This window comes from Palaemon carinicauda, chromosome 1 (genome assembly GCF_036898095.1).
Source record: "Palaemon carinicauda isolate YSFRI2023 chromosome 1, ASM3689809v2, whole genome shotgun sequence".
NCBI lineage: Eukaryota > Metazoa > Arthropoda > Malacostraca > Decapoda > Palaemonidae > Palaemon > Palaemon carinicauda.
In genome coordinates, this window is record NC_090725.1 from 232,405,940 (window position 1) to 232,423,439 (window position 17,500).

At 42.7% G+C, this 17,500-nt stretch overlaps 1 protein-coding gene across 3 annotated transcripts in view; it reads left to right on the forward strand.

Annotated features, from left to right (window-relative positions):
• Positions 1 to 17,500, forward strand: part of Fancd2 — a 728,399-nt gene that overhangs the window by 353,908 nt on the left and 356,991 nt on the right. The window contains exon 1 of one of the 3 annotated variants that reach the window (XM_068387943.1): positions 4,258 to 4,460. The exons of the other annotated variants lie outside the window; for them this stretch is intronic. The gene's annotated coding sequence lies outside the window, so the exon portion shown is untranslated. Of the gene's footprint in view, positions 1 to 4,257; positions 4,461 to 17,500 lie in introns of those variants that run through there. 3 annotated transcript variants of the gene reach the window in all.

Below are 17,500 nucleotides of genomic sequence, written 5' to 3' on the forward strand. Positions count from 1 at the left end.
TTTGTGCTGATTCTAATACAAATTTAGTTAAATTACTATCAATTTCTTCTTTACTTGCTTTTAATTCATAGAACATGTGTGTATGAGTGTGTGTATATGTATACTGTGTGTATATATATATATATATATATATATATATATTTGTGTGTATGTGCATATTTTTATATGTATATCATCATCGTCATCATCATCATCATCATCATCATCTCCTCCCACGCCTATTGACGCAAAGGGCCTTGGTTAGATTTCGCCAGTCGCCTCAATCTTGAGCTTTCAATTTAATACTTCTCCATTCTTTATCATTTACTTCTCGCTTCTTAGTCCTCAGCCATGTAGGCCTGGCTCTTCCAACTCTTTTAGCACATTGCGGAGCCCAGTGAAACGTTTGGTGAACTAATCTCTTTCGGGGAGTACAAAGAGCATGCCCAAACCATCTCCATCTACCCCTCACCATGATCTCATCTTCATATGGCACGCTAGAAATCTCTTATTGTTTAATTTCTAATCATGTCCTGCCATTTAACTTCCAATATTCTTCTGCGGGCTTTGTTCTCAAATCTACTAAATATGTTGGCGATTATTTCAATGTCATACCATGACTCGTGTCCCTACAGTAACACAGATCTCAGTAAACTGATATATAGCCTGATTTTATATGTAATTTCAGGTGATCTGATTTCTGAATTTTACTGAACCTAGTCATTGACTGATTAGCTTTTTTTCAATCTCTCATTAAATTCCAATTGTAAAGACCCTGTATTAGAGATCATAGTTATAAAATATTTAAATGATTTTACCTCATTAATCTTTCTCCTTCCAATGATATTTCATCTTCCATTGTATATTCCGTCTCTCTCTCTCTCTCTCTCTCTCTCTCTCTCTCTCTCTCTCTCTCTCTCTTTATCTTGAGCCAAACCCCTCTTCTGATATTTCATGTATTCTGGTAAGCAAGTATTGCAAATATCTATTTGTATGTAAGCATATATGTATATACATATGTATGTGTATGTATGTATGTATATGTATCTATATATGTATATGAATTTGTAGGTATATATATATATATATATATATATATATATATATACACATATATGATGTATATATATATATGTATATGTATATATATATGTATATATATGTGTGTATATATATGTAAATATATATGTATATGTATATATATATGTATATATATGTGTGTATATATATGTAAATATATATATGTAAATATATATATGTATATATATATATATGTATATATATATATATATATATATATATATATATATATATATATATATATATATATATAATAAACAGCAAGTGTCTAACTATATGTATAAACACAAATATATTTAGTTCCTGTCACGGCTGGTCTATCCCCGTCCCTCCTACAGTGGGAGAGGGAGTAGTCATATCCTGGTGACAGGGTGTACCCAGAGATTTGCACTCGAAAACCAAACTCTCACATAAATTGCTGAACCAGCGGGTTATAGTTAGAAAAGGGGAGGGGTAGAAAGGGTTGAATGTGTGTTACAAGAGACCTACCGAAACATGGTAAATATGAGTCTAACACAAGCAGTTTTCCCTGATTGTGAGAAAGTTGCATGTATCAAGCCTGTCTATAAAGGAAAATATGATACAGACAATTTAAGTTCATATAGGCCAATATCAAATCTGTCATATTTTTCGAAAACTATTGAAACTGCTGTACACGAACAAACCTGGAAACATCTGAAACAATCTAATGCCATACCCGATGATCAATCTGCATACAGAGAAAATTACTCCACAGATACAACAGTGTTAGCGATTAAAAATGACATAACATAAATTATAACAAATGGCAAGTGTTGCATTCTTGTGATGCTTGATCTAACTGCAGCATTTGATACTGTATAACATACATATCTGATGGAAGACCTTAAAGCTGTGGGCATCGTAGAGCGAGCATATGACTGGTTTGTGAGTTATCTTGAAAACCGCAAAGTTAAAGCAGTAATATCAAATGTTGAATATGAGACAAGAAAACTAACCAAAGGGGTGCCTCAAGGCAGTGTACTAGGTCCTCTCCTGTTTGAAATTTACACGATTGAACTGGCAAATATACTTGAAACTCACAGAGTTAAGTTTAAAATGTACGCTGATGATACACAATTCTATTTCCCAATAGAATCAGTTGATGAAGCAAAAAGAAAGATACATGAAATAATGAATGACATTAAGGCTTGGATGTTAACAAAAAAAAAAACTCATGCTCAATGAAGATAAAAGTGAATGTATTATTTTTGGAAGTGAAAAAGATATAAAAAGAATCGAATGCTTCCAAAGAATTGAAATAGGTCAATCGATCATTGACCTAAAGAAGTCTCTCAGAAATCTTGGAGTAATCATGGATGATAAACTGACAATGAATTAACATATAAATAATATGGTAAGAAATTGTAACGATCACATTAGAAACATAGCATTTATTAGTAAATACTTAAATGAAAAATCTATGGCCATACTCATTAATCACCACATATTTTCAAGAATTGATTACTGCAACTCACTGTTCTATGGCTTACCAAATTTTCAGCTGATGAAAATTCAGAGAGTACACAACAGAGCCGCTAGATTAATAAAAGGACTATACAATAGGGATAGAGTTACCCCTGCACTAATCAAATTACACTGGCTGCCGGTAAAGGCAAGAATTGAATACAAGCTACTCTTACTAACGTTTAAGATACTGAACCAAAATGTCTAAAAGAATGCCTGAACAAACTAGAACCAGAAACAAATGTTACCATAAGACACACGAGTGACAAACATAGACTATCTGAACCAAGAACAAATAGGTAAATTTGGTGAAAGGGTTTTTAGCTACTGTGCGCCTAGACATTATAATAAACTGTCAACTGAAATGAAGGACCTAAAGGGAGCAATTGAATTTAAGAAGAAACTAAAGACATTACTTTTCACAAGATCATATGATTTGGAAGATGCTACAATCAAAGAATTGTACAAGTTATAAAGAAAATGTTTCGTTGGATGATTGATATGGACCCGCCCGAGAAGTAGTTCACTCGACTTCAGTGGAGGGTTGGATTTAAACCCAAAACAAGTAACAAGTGTGTGCACGTGCATATCTATTTAAATATTTAGACGTCAATTTTAACAGTTCGGGCTCACTATCATGGATGCGTGTGTGTGTGTGTGTGTGTGTGTGTGTGTATTAAATGAGTAGAGAATATCTCGGTGGCATCCAAGAATCGAAGACAGTATCTCTCCAGATAATTTGAGCTCCAGATAGTTCTCAGGTTTTAAAGAAAACTGCATTTGTGTTTTTCGGCTTCGTTGCACATCCCCTTAAAATCTTCCATAATTTGCAAGCAAGATTAGAAATAATTTATGCTAGAATACACAGTTCAAGGAAATAAAAACCATTGCATGCAGAAAGCTAATTACTATAGTATACTTGTCGTGACGTCATGAATAGAGATCTCGATAGATAATATAGAAAATAATTCTTGCCATAAGAAAAAATCCGAAAAGGGTTTCTAAACTAGATCGTGTATGGGCTAAGTAAACATGAATGATTGATTAAAATAAAGTGAACATAATCTTTATAATAACATTTCTTATCACCTTTGTAGCCTATTTGTTAAGTGTGATAATTGTTATTATATTAGTTTGACAGAACAGTATTGTCATTATCCACATCGCCATAACTATCAGTATAAATTTCACAATTCTTATTCTTATTAGCATCATTATCAATACCAAAATTGTCATTACCTTGATCATCCCCTTTATCATCATCAATAACCTTAACCTTGATATTGCCGTTAACATTACTGTTGTTTTGATAAAAAAAAAGTAATTTTCAGCTTTGATATAATTTCCATTACTATTTCTACTGACACCATAATTGTGTTGAATATCATAGTCTTTGCCTTGTCACCACTACTCCTATCGTATCATCATTTAAGTAAATTTTATAATACACATCTGTCTCTAGATATTTATTCACATTTGTGAGAAAACATAAACATGAAACGAGAAATAAAGCAATTAGTAATTAATTTTGAGGATTCTTTATTCTTTAAAGCTTACTATGAGTTGTGATTGAACTAATAAATGATACTATTGCTATAATTCATGGAATCTATTTTTCAATTAATATTATTGTATTTTTTATATAAAACAGAAAGAAATGACATTGCAAATCCATTGTAAGAAATCCTGATATCTATTAAACGTACCCGATAACGCGCGCTAACTTGTTATATATTTTGACTCGAAATCTCGAATTAAATTAACACCAGTACAATAGTTTCCTTAAGTGTAGTAAATTCTTTGCATGGCTTGCGCCACGTTTTGGTGAATTTATGTTTAATTCCTGAAGCTAGAAGTAACGGCTTATCTACGGTGTTTAAAGAAAAAAAACACCCAAATATCATCGGAAGTTTGAGGTAAGGTGTCACGTAAACCTCCCCCTCCCCCGTTTATTATAGTATTGTGCATGCTTTTGGGATGGGTTTGTCTCATTCACTACCGTCTAGGCTGTTTAGACTAGCTGAAGCTAGCCTTTATTGCTTTCAAAGCTTCCTATCTGTACTAGACACATAGGCGAAAATGACTGTCTATTGTATCTATTGCGTCTATCGTAAGGTGTCCAGGCTCTTCTTGCTCATTATGGTACACTGCAATTGCTCTCACAGTAATAAAGTTGTGGGTGCTAAGCACTATAATTGGAGAGAGTTAATTGGGGTAGGGAGCCTTTTTATGTCTGCGGCCAGTTCATCCCAAGTTGATTAAAAATGGACATCAACTACCCTAAACTCTCCCCCCTAACCTAACCTACAAGCCATGTTCTTACCTAGTTTCGTGGCTAAAATATTTTTGGTATTTTACTGTAGTACATTACACAGTGTACTGTATGGACATCAGGTCCTTTTTGTTTGAGTAGGCTTGCAAATCAGTACTGACCTGCAATCACTATTGCATCATTGGTAGCCACTGCAGTAGCATTACAAAGAGGTATATTGTGCTTTTCTAAATACTTATACATGTAATGTAAAATTGACTCACCTTTTGCATCATTTGTAAGACATTTGGCAAAAAAAAATGTCACTTTCATTTTAACTGAAATACTTTAAATAGGCCACGAGAAGATTGTAGATGCCAAAAGTTTACTCTTCAAGATGTAGCAATAACTTGCTATCCCAAAGCTCTGATACCAAGATTTTGTTCTACCTCATCTGCCATTTCAGTAATTCTTTGCCTTGTACTCCTACTTAATGTCAATTTTTTCAGAACAAAATCTTTCAGCATAACAGTTTCTATAACTACTTTAATGGCTGTAATTTTAATGTCCTCACTTGTAGTGTAATCTGAAATAGTCTAGGCTATTTTTCTTAACAGAGTAAACCCTTTCAAGGGGGTTCTTTATCTTCGCAGGTTTCATGGCATTATTACCGAGTCTCTTTTCACAAAAGGGACACAATAGCATGGTGTCATTGGTCAGAAAAATATTGAATGCATGTTGCAAATATTTCTAAACATGTTATCGGCATTTCATCAAATTCCTCATAGAAGCAACAGCAGCCATTATTATCGTAATTGGATAAGTTTGGATGCTCAGTATGTAACATGAACAGGAATGCATTCTGTATGAAGAATAATGCTTAAAGGAATTATGATGGGGAAGTACAGTAGTTAGTTGAAGCTGGTATTGCAGTCTTTGTTGAAAATTCCGATATTTGTAGTTAAAAAATAATTGACCTCATTTTTTTTTTTCATTCAAGAAAGTAACATGATTATTTTGAAATTTATTGAGGTCTGATCGTCAGATTTTTTCATATTGAGAATTTCAAATCAGACTCTTCAGTGATCCTGTAGACCCAGTAGTGAACATTCACTGAACTGTTGGTTATTCATCGATCCACTATATGGTCCCATTAAACCCTGGGGATAGGTATTGACCACTTTGATAACTCCTGACTTATTCTATGAGGATAGTCTATCAATAACTATACAGTATAAATAACTGCAAACCATAACCACTAACAAGAAAAACCATAAGAAAACTGCTTTGATTAACCTACACCTATACCTTCAGTATAATCCAAAAGTCATCAACTGGATACAGTACACTGAAAAAAAAATATAAGCAAAGGTAATTTGGTGATTTATCCTCACACTGAATGTACCAACGACTTCGTTTATAGTAATTTGAGATTTTTAAAGGCCAATCTACAAAGTCTACATTAATTGTTCATAGGCCTATGGTAGGTTCCACACCTTAGATTTTGAGGGGAAAGTTACAACCTAGATTGTGGCATACCCGAGGATTGTGTTTTAAGTGGGACTCTTTGCATTGGCAATTAATGACATAGTTGCTCAAATGCCCCCAGGGATTGCAAAGTAGCTATTACATGGATGGTTTTGCAATATGCTACTCTTCAAACAGTCTTCGTCACCTACAAGGAATTTTAAATAACTATTAAAAAAATAGACGTTTGGACTGTGTTGGTTTCAGAATTTCTGCAGAAAAACTCGAGCAATAATGTTTTATAAGAATATTAGATGGAAGAAAAACCAAGAATTAAACCTCACATTGGGCAACAATCAAATTACATCCTAAGATGATGTAAAATTTTTGGGTCTAATATTTGATACTTGCCTCAATTGGAAAGCTTGTGTATCTTACATGAAATCCAAATGTAATAATGCTTTTAACCTTATGAACGAGATAAACTTTACTGATGATCTATAAAGCATTAGTATTATCAAGAATATATTATGGTATCGCAATATATGGCTCAGGATCTGAAGCTACTTTGATATCTTTAGATCCAATACACACTTAAGGTCTAAGACTATGTAGCGGAGCCTTTAAATCTTCCCCAGATATCTCTGTGGCACTACGTGAAAGTGGAGAACCACCCTTGTACTTACATAAAAATTTTGTAAGCATGCGAAGTGTATTGAATATTCTATCCACTAATTCTCTAATACAGAAGCTATTCAAGCTCAGTAACATCCATAAAGAATCATAAACCACCATTCCCAATAAGAGGAAATATGTTATTACAATCTAAAAACAGGAGAATGAACATTTTTCAACCATCTCTCTTTGCTCTGCCATGAATCTTAGAATTAAAAATTTGGTCTCATCTGTTATTTTTCAAAGAAATATAGTTATACTCCTAGTCACATGAGCAACATGACTTGGAGCATGTTAAAAGGAAAGGACCTCATTATGCTATTTATACCGATGGCTCTAAATCTTCAATGGGTGCTGGTTGTTCTGCAATATCCTCAGACAAAATTAGTCGACTCATTAACCAGTGAAGCATCGGTATTTATCTCCAAATTATTAGCCATGATATTAGTAATTGAGATTATTTAATTTATTGAAGATAGGGTGAATCTAAATTTGTGATTACTGATTCAAGAAGTGGAATAGAAGCCGTAAACGGTTATACTCATAAGAATCAATTTGTATTGAAAATAAGAGTTGTTCCGTAACTGGAATACAAACCAGGCTATTTAATAGTGGTATTACTTTCGGCGTAGCTGAAGTGACGAGTCATTAATTCTTAACGAGGATTTACTACCCACACCGCTAGTTAGCGGGGGTAGGGGAGGGTAGCTTGCTACCCCCCCCCCCCCCCTCTCACACACCTGTGCTTGAGCTCACTTTGCTCTCGGCTCGGATGGTGGTCGGACGTGTCCGCTCTCATCCTCGCCATCGTTTGGCAGCCATTTAATTGCTTCTGTCTTTTCTATTCCTAGTTCTGTATACAGTATGTGAAGTTGACCTCTGCGATCATGCGCACCTGCACTGAGTTTCCCGACCACCCCTGTGGAACATTCATGTCGGCGGTCGTGACTGATCCTCATGCCCTTTGTGCTTCTTGTAGGGTAGGGACCAACGGTGTGATAGCAACAAGTTTAGGGACTGGCCTACCTCCCAGTGGGAGAGGTTTTCGCGACGACGGAAGAAGTCCAAACGGGATATTTCTCCTTCGAAGGTTGCTTCGAAAGGAGAAAAACCCAAGGCGTCTTCTTCCGTAGCCCAAACCTCCTCCGAAGCTCCCACTAAGTTGGTCTCTTTTGAGAGACCGTCGAGTGGTAGTGTAGACCGATGTATTGTTAACCAACCTCGGGACTCGAGAGATGACGTTACTTCCCCTAGCGAAGCAGCTCCACCTCTCCCCTGGGGTAGGATATGTCACTAACTTCCCTTTTTCAGCTTTGGTCCTCCTTGGGGCTTACGGGTTTGCCCTCCAAGGAGGTTTTGCTTAACTACATTCGATTGGGTGCCGCTGTCAAGCAATCGTCGGCACCGTCAGAGGTTTATCCTCTGTCTCTTGTCGACGTTGTGGTGTCAGAGGTATCCAATGCGGTATCACCCATCACCTCTTCCACTCCAAACTCTACGGTAGCTGACGGCTTAGTTTCTCCCGTTCCTGTTCAATCTACAAGTGAGAAACTGTCCATCGTCAGTCTCCCCTGCTAGTGTTTCTCTCCCTTGGGGGAGTTCACTTACAGACTCCTCTTCGGAGGACTGCAGAAGGTCAGCTTGCTGATCAAATGCCCCCCAGAGGGCGCATTCGTCGGAAGGCTCGCCTTCCTCTTCACCATAGAGGCCTTCCTTCACCTGCGGTGAGGAGGCACCTCTTTGGTTCAACATCTTCGATGCAGTCCACCGCAGAGGAGCCTCGAGACCAGTCATCCATCACGGCTCCTGCATTGGTCCTGGACCTTTCTGCAGGTCGTTCGCGATCTCCTTCAGTGGAAGGTCGTCCTTTTAAAGGACACGTCGACCTTCCATCCGACAGACCTGCCGTTGCTTTTTCTACATCATCATACGCACCAGGTAAAACCTGCGCGTCAATGATCTACTGAAGGCAGTACTTCTGGGAAGTCAGCAATGCTGGCTTCTCCCACGCGCTAACCAGTACCAACGCGCCAGCCTTCTCTCGCGCGTATCCTTGCGGATGCGCGCACGCGCCCTACGCACACTCGCTGATCCTCTCCAAAGGATCCGCCAACATTCTCTGGCGCTCCTGGGAGTCCCACATTATTTTAACTGCGCGCCCGCGCACCCTACGGCTGGCGTAGATGCGCGCGAACTCTCTCCCGCGTGCCCGCGCACTCAACCTGATAATCCTGCGCGCCTGCGCACTCAACCTGATAATCCTGCGCGCCTGTGCACTCAACCTGATAGTCCTGCACGCCTGCGCACTCAACCTAATAGTCCTGCGCGCCTGCGCACTCAACCTGATAATCCTGCGCGCATGCGCGCGCTGACTTTCTCCCTTGCGCGAGCGCCATTATCCTGCCATCATCCTCGCGCGCGGGCCATCATCCTCGCGCGCGGGCCATCATCCTCGCGCGCGGGCCATCATCCTCGCGCGCGGGCCATCATCCTCGCGCGCGGGCCATCATCCTCGCGCGCGGGCCATCATCCTCGCGCGCGGGCCATCATCCTCGCGCGCGGGCCATCATCCTCGCGCGCGGGCCATCATCCTCGCGCGCGGGCCATCATCCTCGCGCGCGGGCCATCATCCTCGCGCGCGGGCCATCATCCTCGCGCGCGGGCCATCATCCTCGCGCGCGGGCCATCATCCTCGCGCGCGGGCCATCATCCTCGCGCGCGGGCCATCATCCTCGCGCGCGGGCCATCATCCTCCCCCTCCCTCGCGTGAGCGCCATCATCTTCCACCCCCCCCCCTCCCCTCCCCCCCTCAGTGCCATATAAATGTACTGGAGCTGTGAGAAGCCCTTCTGGCACTCAAAACACTTTTGCCCTCTTTTAGTCAGTCACTCAGCGGTGTTGTTGAGTGAAATCACCACCGTACTGGCATATGGGAACAAGCAAGGTGGTACAGTGAAACTGCAGCTTTGCCAGCTAGTATTAGAAATCTTCGAGTGGCAGTGTTCTATTTTGATTACTCTGATAGACTGCTTCATTCCAGGGAGAGAGATCATTGTAGCAGACAAACTGAGCAGGAGGATGCAAGTGGTTGGCTTTGAATGGTCCTTGAATCTTGGATAGCAACTGAAATTCTGACTTTATGGGGTTCGCTGACATTCGACCTAATTGTGACCTCGCTGAACCATAAGCTTCCAGTCTGTTGCTTACTGGTATCAGACCCGGAAACAGTGTTCTAGGACGTATTCCAACACCCGTGTGACAGCTTCGACATGTATGCTTTTTCGCTGTTCTGCCTAATAAGGAGATTCCTGAATGGAGTTCGAGCCACCCCCCAACCTTAGTATGACCTTAGTGGCCCCAAAATGATCCCAAGTAGAATAGTATCCAGACTGTCTACTCACTACTTCTAGAGACTCCAAGGGAACTGCCTCATCTTCCCAACCTGTTTGTGCCAACTACACTCCCAGATCTTCCATGGCACCATGTAATCGCTTCGGTTTTGCGTAGAGGTTATCGAGCATCTTCTCTTGAGAAAAGTATTTTGCATGAAAAGATGCCTTAATACCTGTGTATTAAGCTAAGTGGGTCATCTTCTGTCATCGGTGTTGTGGAAGGGGTATTTCTCCTCATGGAACCTTTATATCATTAATAGCCAAATTTTTACTTTATCTCCGAATGGAAAAACTCCGTATCGAATAAAAAGCTATCGCTTAGTCTTGAGCCTGGTCTTTAGGCTAAAAGGAGTTGATGTTTCATCTTCGTAAGAGCTTTTCATGCTCATGCAGAGTTTTGAATGTAGCTGTTCTATGTTACAGGTGAGACCACCACCCTGGAACATTGTCAGGGTACAATATTACGTTCTCTGAAGGGGGCACTTTACGAAGTGTTGACTTGCTTCAGATGGGAACCTCACCCTTAAACTGGTCTTCTTGCTTGCCTTAGCCTCTGCTAAGTGGGTTAGTGAGCTTCATGGTCTCCTGTAAAGTTTCTCATACTCAGGGATGGAGACAGGTCTTGTTCTGCATCGTCTCCAAGTTTATTGCCAGCTCCCAAAATGTATCAGTTCCTGATTCTAAGTTTTATTGTTTCAGATTGCAAGCTTTAGAGAGGTAACAGACGATCATGATCAGTTGCTTTCATGTCCTGTGGGGACGTTGAGGTGCTTTCTCAAACATATGCACACAATCCGACCACACCTGCGACACATCATCAGTACAGGGAGAGTAAACCAGGTGACCAGAAATACAATCTCCTGTCAGCTAAGGAGGTCAATGACTGTACCCTTCTGCCATCCTCGCCTTCTTCCACAAGAAGAGCCTGAGTTAGAGCGCACTATGTCAGGGTGATCAGTATGACTGTTATTTAAGAAGAAAAAACTGTGTGGAACAGGTACTACAGGCAGGCTTTGGAAATATCTAACATCATTTAATGCCCACTACCTGCAGGTCTCTAAACACGTTTTTCCCTAAGGACTGTACTAGCTGTACAGCAGGTGGTATAGCAACCATGGCTCCTCTCACAGGACCATTAGCATAATAGCATTGGATCGAGGACGGAGGTTACTTGTTAGCCTTAGATGAAAGTGAAGAACAACTGGCCTTTTTTTTTTCCTTTCAATCTCTCCCTCTTTTTGGGCACGGCCTCTTAAACCCTGTCAGCTGGAATCAATTTGACTACACGTAAGCCCCACTCAAGCTTACAGTGTTCTATAAAGTAATATTCCCCTCACTCCTTACGAGACGGAGTGTGTAGTAACCAGGCAAATCCATTACTAAAGATATGCCACATGGTATGTACTAAGCAAACCTTGTAGGATTAGGATACATATACTACTTTGCTAAAACCAGGCAAACCCATTAGTATACATATGCCTCAACACCAGAACACTAAGACTTTCTGCTTGGTATCCTTTATTGCATGGGCCTTAGACCTGCTCGGATAATTACACCATTTGTGCACGAGGTGTAAGGAAGCTGAACTCACATTACAGTACCTGCAAGGTCTGCGTTTAGGAATCCAGGGATTAGTCTTCCAGCTAGTTGGAACAGGAACTTTCTCCATCTAAGGATGAGTCTCCTATGTAAAGGACCAAGGTTTGTATTTGTAATGGAACAAATGGAGAATTTGAAGATAATTTGTATTTTTCCAAACTGTACAAACTTGAGTCCTTTACTCATAATTTCCCAGTTGCAATCAAGTGAGTACTCGGTGAGCAAGCATGAGTGCAGGGCTCTCCCACCTCTCAATCAATAACTACTGACCAACTATCTACACCTCATTATAAAATATCAATTGCCATGTTTTCTAGCTTTGTTGTTATCTCTCCAGTGTAAGGGACTCTGGTTTTTATAGTTAGGAGAAATAGGAATTGTTTCTAAATTCATCATTTCATGCAGTATTAAAGGGGATTTTGTGTTTGTGATATTCCTTTCTTTAAAGAGATAAGTTGTGATCGCACAAGTTCATTTGGTATATCAAGAATAGGAAATTTTGCATGCAAGTTGCCTGGAATTTAACAATGTAAGCTTATTTCATTTTCTTAGATATAGGCAAGGCAGATTAGATAAAATTATTTTGTTACGTAACTGGAATAAAAACCTACGCTATTTATATGGGTATTACGTCGGCGAAACTGAAAGGACGAGCCATTAGAAAATTAGCGAGGTTTAACCACCCATCCCCCTAGTTTGCGAGGGGTGGGGGATAGTAACTGCCCCTCTTGCTCACACACCTGTATTATACCTCACTTTGCTTTTGGCGCTTACGATGAGCGGTTTCCTCCGCTCTTCATCCAGTCTTTTTGGACTGCCATTAATCTTCTTGTGCTTTTTCTTTCAGACTGTGAATGTGTTTGTGTGTGTTAGTGCCCTTGCTTGCCGATCATGCGAACCTGCCCTGGTGCCGAGGGCCACTCCTGCGGTACCTTCATGTCATCCGAAGATACCGATCCTCACTGTCTATGTCCGGCTTGCTGGGGCCAGCGCTGTACGGAGGATAGTAAGTGCAGTGAGTGTTGAGAGTGGTCTTCCTCCCAGTGGGAAAAGTTTGGGTGGTGGCGGAAGAAGAAGTCTAAAAGTGATTCTTCTCCTTCGAAGGTTTCTTCAAAGCAAAAAAAACCCAAAGTTTCCTCTTCCACTCCCCAACTTTCCTCCGAAGCTTCTTCTTGAATGGTTCCCTCCGGGGATTGTTCGAGTAGTAGCGTAGACCCCTTTAACGCCTGGTCAACCCGGTCCTCTAGAGATGGTGTCGGCTCCCCTAGCGAGGCAGCCCTACCTCTCCCCCCCAGTAGAGACCTTGCCTCTTTCTCTCTTATCTCAGGTGTGGCCTTCCCTGGGTTTCCTCGGTCTTCCTTCCAAGGAGGTGTTGCTTGGCCTTCTTCAGTGAGGTACGAGTTTTTAGCGTTCTCCCAAGTCTGAGGTGAATCCGTTGTCCCTCGTTGAGATGGTCGTATCTGAGGCGTCATCTGTTCCCCTGCCTGCGGAGTCCGCTCTTGCCTTTTCCTATGCTCCGTCAGCCCCCGCCGAGGACTGCGCTTCCCTTCCCGAGGCTTCGGGGAGGTGCAAAGTTCAAAGCACGTCTCTCCAGCGAGAGATCACCTCCCTCGTTCGCAAGGGAGACCACTCACAGAGACTCCTCTTCAGAGGCCCTCTGCTGACCAGCCCGCTGCCCTGCTTGACACTGTGGAGACTTGTCGTCGCGGTCACCGCCCTCGTTGAACTTGCGTTCTTCTTCGCCTCAGTCACACTTATTCACCTTCGGTGAAACGTCGAGAACTTCGTTCGTCAGCTTCCTCTTCGGATGATCCTCCTTATTCTGCTGTTTCTTTTCCTTCGGCCATTTCTCCTGTTCGTCAATGAATTCCGATTCGTGACTCGCCAGCGAGGTTTCATTCGCGATCCATTCCTGAGAGTGATTGCCAATCTGTTGTTTTCCGTCTCATCGATCTCCTAGATGCTGTTCTCCCGCTCGCTGTTCACCAGCTCACTGCTCACTTGCTCACTTCTCCTGATAGGCTGCTCACCCTTCACCTTCTCGCCTGCTCACTGTTCTGCTCGATGATCACCTGCTCGCTGATTCGCCAATTGGCATCTCATCGGTCTCCTGCTCGTCAGGCCCCGGTAGCTGACTTTCCCGGCTCATCAGCCTTTACCAGTCCCCCAGAACTCTTTGATTTCCCGTCGTCACTTGTCACTCCTCTTCCGAGGAGAGTATGGTTTTGACTCTCCACCGACCTTCTAGGCACCGTTCGCCATCTTGTTGTTCTCCGACTAGGTGCCGTTCTCCAGCTCATCGCTCGCCAACTTCTTGCTAATCGCCAACCCATCAGCCTCCGGCTCACCTTCCTTCATCTCTTTCTCCAAAGAGACCATCCGAACGCCAGTCCTCTTCACTTATACATGTGACAGCAGACTAAGGGCGACGACATTCATCCCCTGTTCGTCAGCGTTCAGAGGAACAGAAGGCGAGAAGTAGACAGACAGTCAGACCTTCGTCTCCTTGGACTTTGCCTCCTTCTAGTAAGGTTAAGGCTTCTCTCTGTTTGCCATCGCCTCATTCCAATCCACGTAAGCGCAGAACATCATGATCACTGGAGAGGGGGGAAAAGGGCAAGCAGCAGGAATTCAAGATTCCCATACTCCCTGCCCTTCGTAATGAGTCCATAGAGCAGAGGGAGGCCAGGTCACAACTACCTGTTTCATCAGCTCCGATAACCAAAACTCCATTGTTGGGTTCTAACTTTTCAGGGGATCTCACGGACAGCGCTACCATCGGACAAAAACCATGGTTTAGTGCCTTGGTTAGGGCAGTCACCTACGCCCTCCCTTTGGGATTGCCTTTATCTTGCCTCTCGGAAACTTCCAGCGTTTCCCATGATGACCATCCTCCTGCTGTAGCATGACAAACCTCCGTAGTATCGTCCCCCCAGGAAAGGAAGAGAGGAATCCAGAATGAAATACCATCCATCAGGGTCAAACTGATCCCTACCAGACCTTCCAAGAAGAGTTCCAGACCTGGTGTTTCATCCCCTCCTCTCCCTACTAAGTCTCGCCCATCACTTCCATCAGAGACCCTGTTTGGGCAGAGACCTGATTGGATTCCCTTCGATCCTCCCCTAGCCAGGAGGCAGATGGGTGAGCAACAGCGTCGGAACCCGAGGAGGAATCCAGCCTTCCACTGTTGGACAGCCAGCAGAATGTCCCTCCTGTGAAGGCTTCTGTTCTGGAGACCTTTTTCCCTCCTAGGAGGGAACCAAAGGATTCTAAGACGATTAAAAAATCCTCATCAAGGATTCCCAGACCCGTAGAGGGGGTCAGGACATCCAGCATTACATCGACCACAACCCACCCCAGGATTCAGTCTCGTGGATGGATGACGACCGAGTTAGTCCTAACGAAGTGGAGTAGAGAGAGTTGGAACATGCCTTCTGACAGATTTTAGCCTGCATCAGGTCCTTAATAGATTGGCAGATCCAGCGTTGCCTCTGCAAGAGGGCACTCAGAAGCTCTTAATGTCTAATGCTGCTTTGCCACTCGGTGGTGATGAGCGACAACACATCTGTAGTGGCTTACATCAACAAGCGAGGTGGTACTTTTTCGCAGCTCCTATCCCATTTTGCAATGGAAATACTGAGATGGGCGGAAGTCCATTTGGTAACGCTATTAGCTCTTTTTATTCCTGGCAAAAGGAATGTGCTCGTAGACAACCTGACCAAAGCGACTCGGATAGTGGGTTCCGAATGGTCTTTGGATCAAAGTCCTGACTTTATGGGGTTCTTCGACTGTGGATCTGTTTGCAAAGACCCCGAACTTCAGGCTCCCGTTGTACTGCTCCCAAGTCCCGAACCCCAAAGCTCTTTGGCAAGATGCATTCCAGCAATGGTGGGACAACATCACCCTTTACGCCTTTCCCCCGTGCTGCCTAATGAGAAAGGTACTCGACCAGACCAGAACATCAGTCAATCTCTTAATGACCCTCATATCATCCGATATGGCATCATGCAGAATAACCATTCTTCAACTCCTCACAGAGCTTCCAAGAAAACTCCCTCCATGACACGATCTGCTCAGACAACCACATGCCAACATCTTCCACAAGGCAGTAGCTTCGCTTCAACTTCATGCCTGGTGACTATCCAGCATCTCCTCTTTTAGAGAGGCTTTTCGCAAGAAGTTGCGAAAAGAATATCTGGACACCTGCGGAAGTCATCAGCAGCAGGCTAAGTGGAATGTCTTCTGTGGTTGTGTGGTTGATGATGTAGAAGGGGTATCTTTCCACTCGATGCCACTTCCAGCTATAGCAGAGTTCTTCATATATCTGCGAGAGGAAATGTCTCGGCAGTAAAAGTCTATCGCTCAGCCTCGAGTCTTGCCTTTAGACGGAACAGAGTAGACATTTCCTCCTTGCTGGAACTTTCACTCCTAATACGGAGTTGTGAACTTCCTCAGTCGGAAGTGAGACCTCCTCCTTGGATCTGTCTTCCGTCGGAAGTGAGACCTCCTCCTTGGAACGTGGTTTGGGTGCTTCAGTCCCATAACTAACCATTGCACCAGGCAACAGATCGCCACCTCTCTCGGTAAACGGTGTTCCTGCTCACATGGGCCTTGGCCAAGAGAGTCAGCGAACTTCATGATCTCTCGTACGACATCGCCCATTCAAGGGGATGGGGAGAGGTAAGGTTCAGCTTTGTTCTGGAGTGTCGTAGCCAAGACTCAGAATCCAGGAGTAGCAAATCCTAGATTCGACTCCTTCCGGATTTCGAGTCTTCGATCCGTAACTGTTGACCCAGATCATCTCTTACTATGGCCAGGTATTACCTTAAAAGAACAGCAGCAGCTCGTCCTCATAGGCTTTCGCTTTTCATCAGCACAGGGAGGCCCAAGAGGAGGGTCACTAAACACGATATCAGCATGGATTCACAAGGTCATCGACATAGCTCTAAATCTGGACCCTTCTCCTTCGCGTCGACCCAAAACTCATGACCTTAGAGTCATCGCTACATCTCTGGCCTTCAGGCTTAATTACTTTGTGGCGCAGGCTCTACAAGCGTGGGTATGTAAACTACAAATAACGTTTACCGACCACTAGCTGCAAGACGTGACTTACTGAAGACTCGATACGTTCTCTATTGTTCCTGTGGTGGCTGCACAAAAGCTAGTTTTGTACCTCAAGCTCCTTATGGGACGAGTAGCAGAGAGTTGAGGGCATTTGTTACCTGGGTTTTTCTGAATGAATGTAAAGGAATGACTGGCTCTTTTCTTATTTTCATCCTCCCCTCTCTTTGGGAAATCAGCATCCGGGGTCCTCTGCATAGCTGACCTCAAACTATGCAGGTAAACCATTGCTCCCTTGTGTATCCTAGTATTGTGTCAATACTGTTGCGTCCCCATACCTTGGCGAGGTAGTATTGGGAATATCTTGGTCTCTTCAAATGAATCTTTACCTTGACAGTCACAATGCTAATATCGCTACACACAGCTTGTGTAGGCGGCAGACCTTGCATAGCAAGATTAGCGTGGTGTTAGGGTTTCTTTCTTTTTGTGCCTCACACATGTAAAAGAGGAA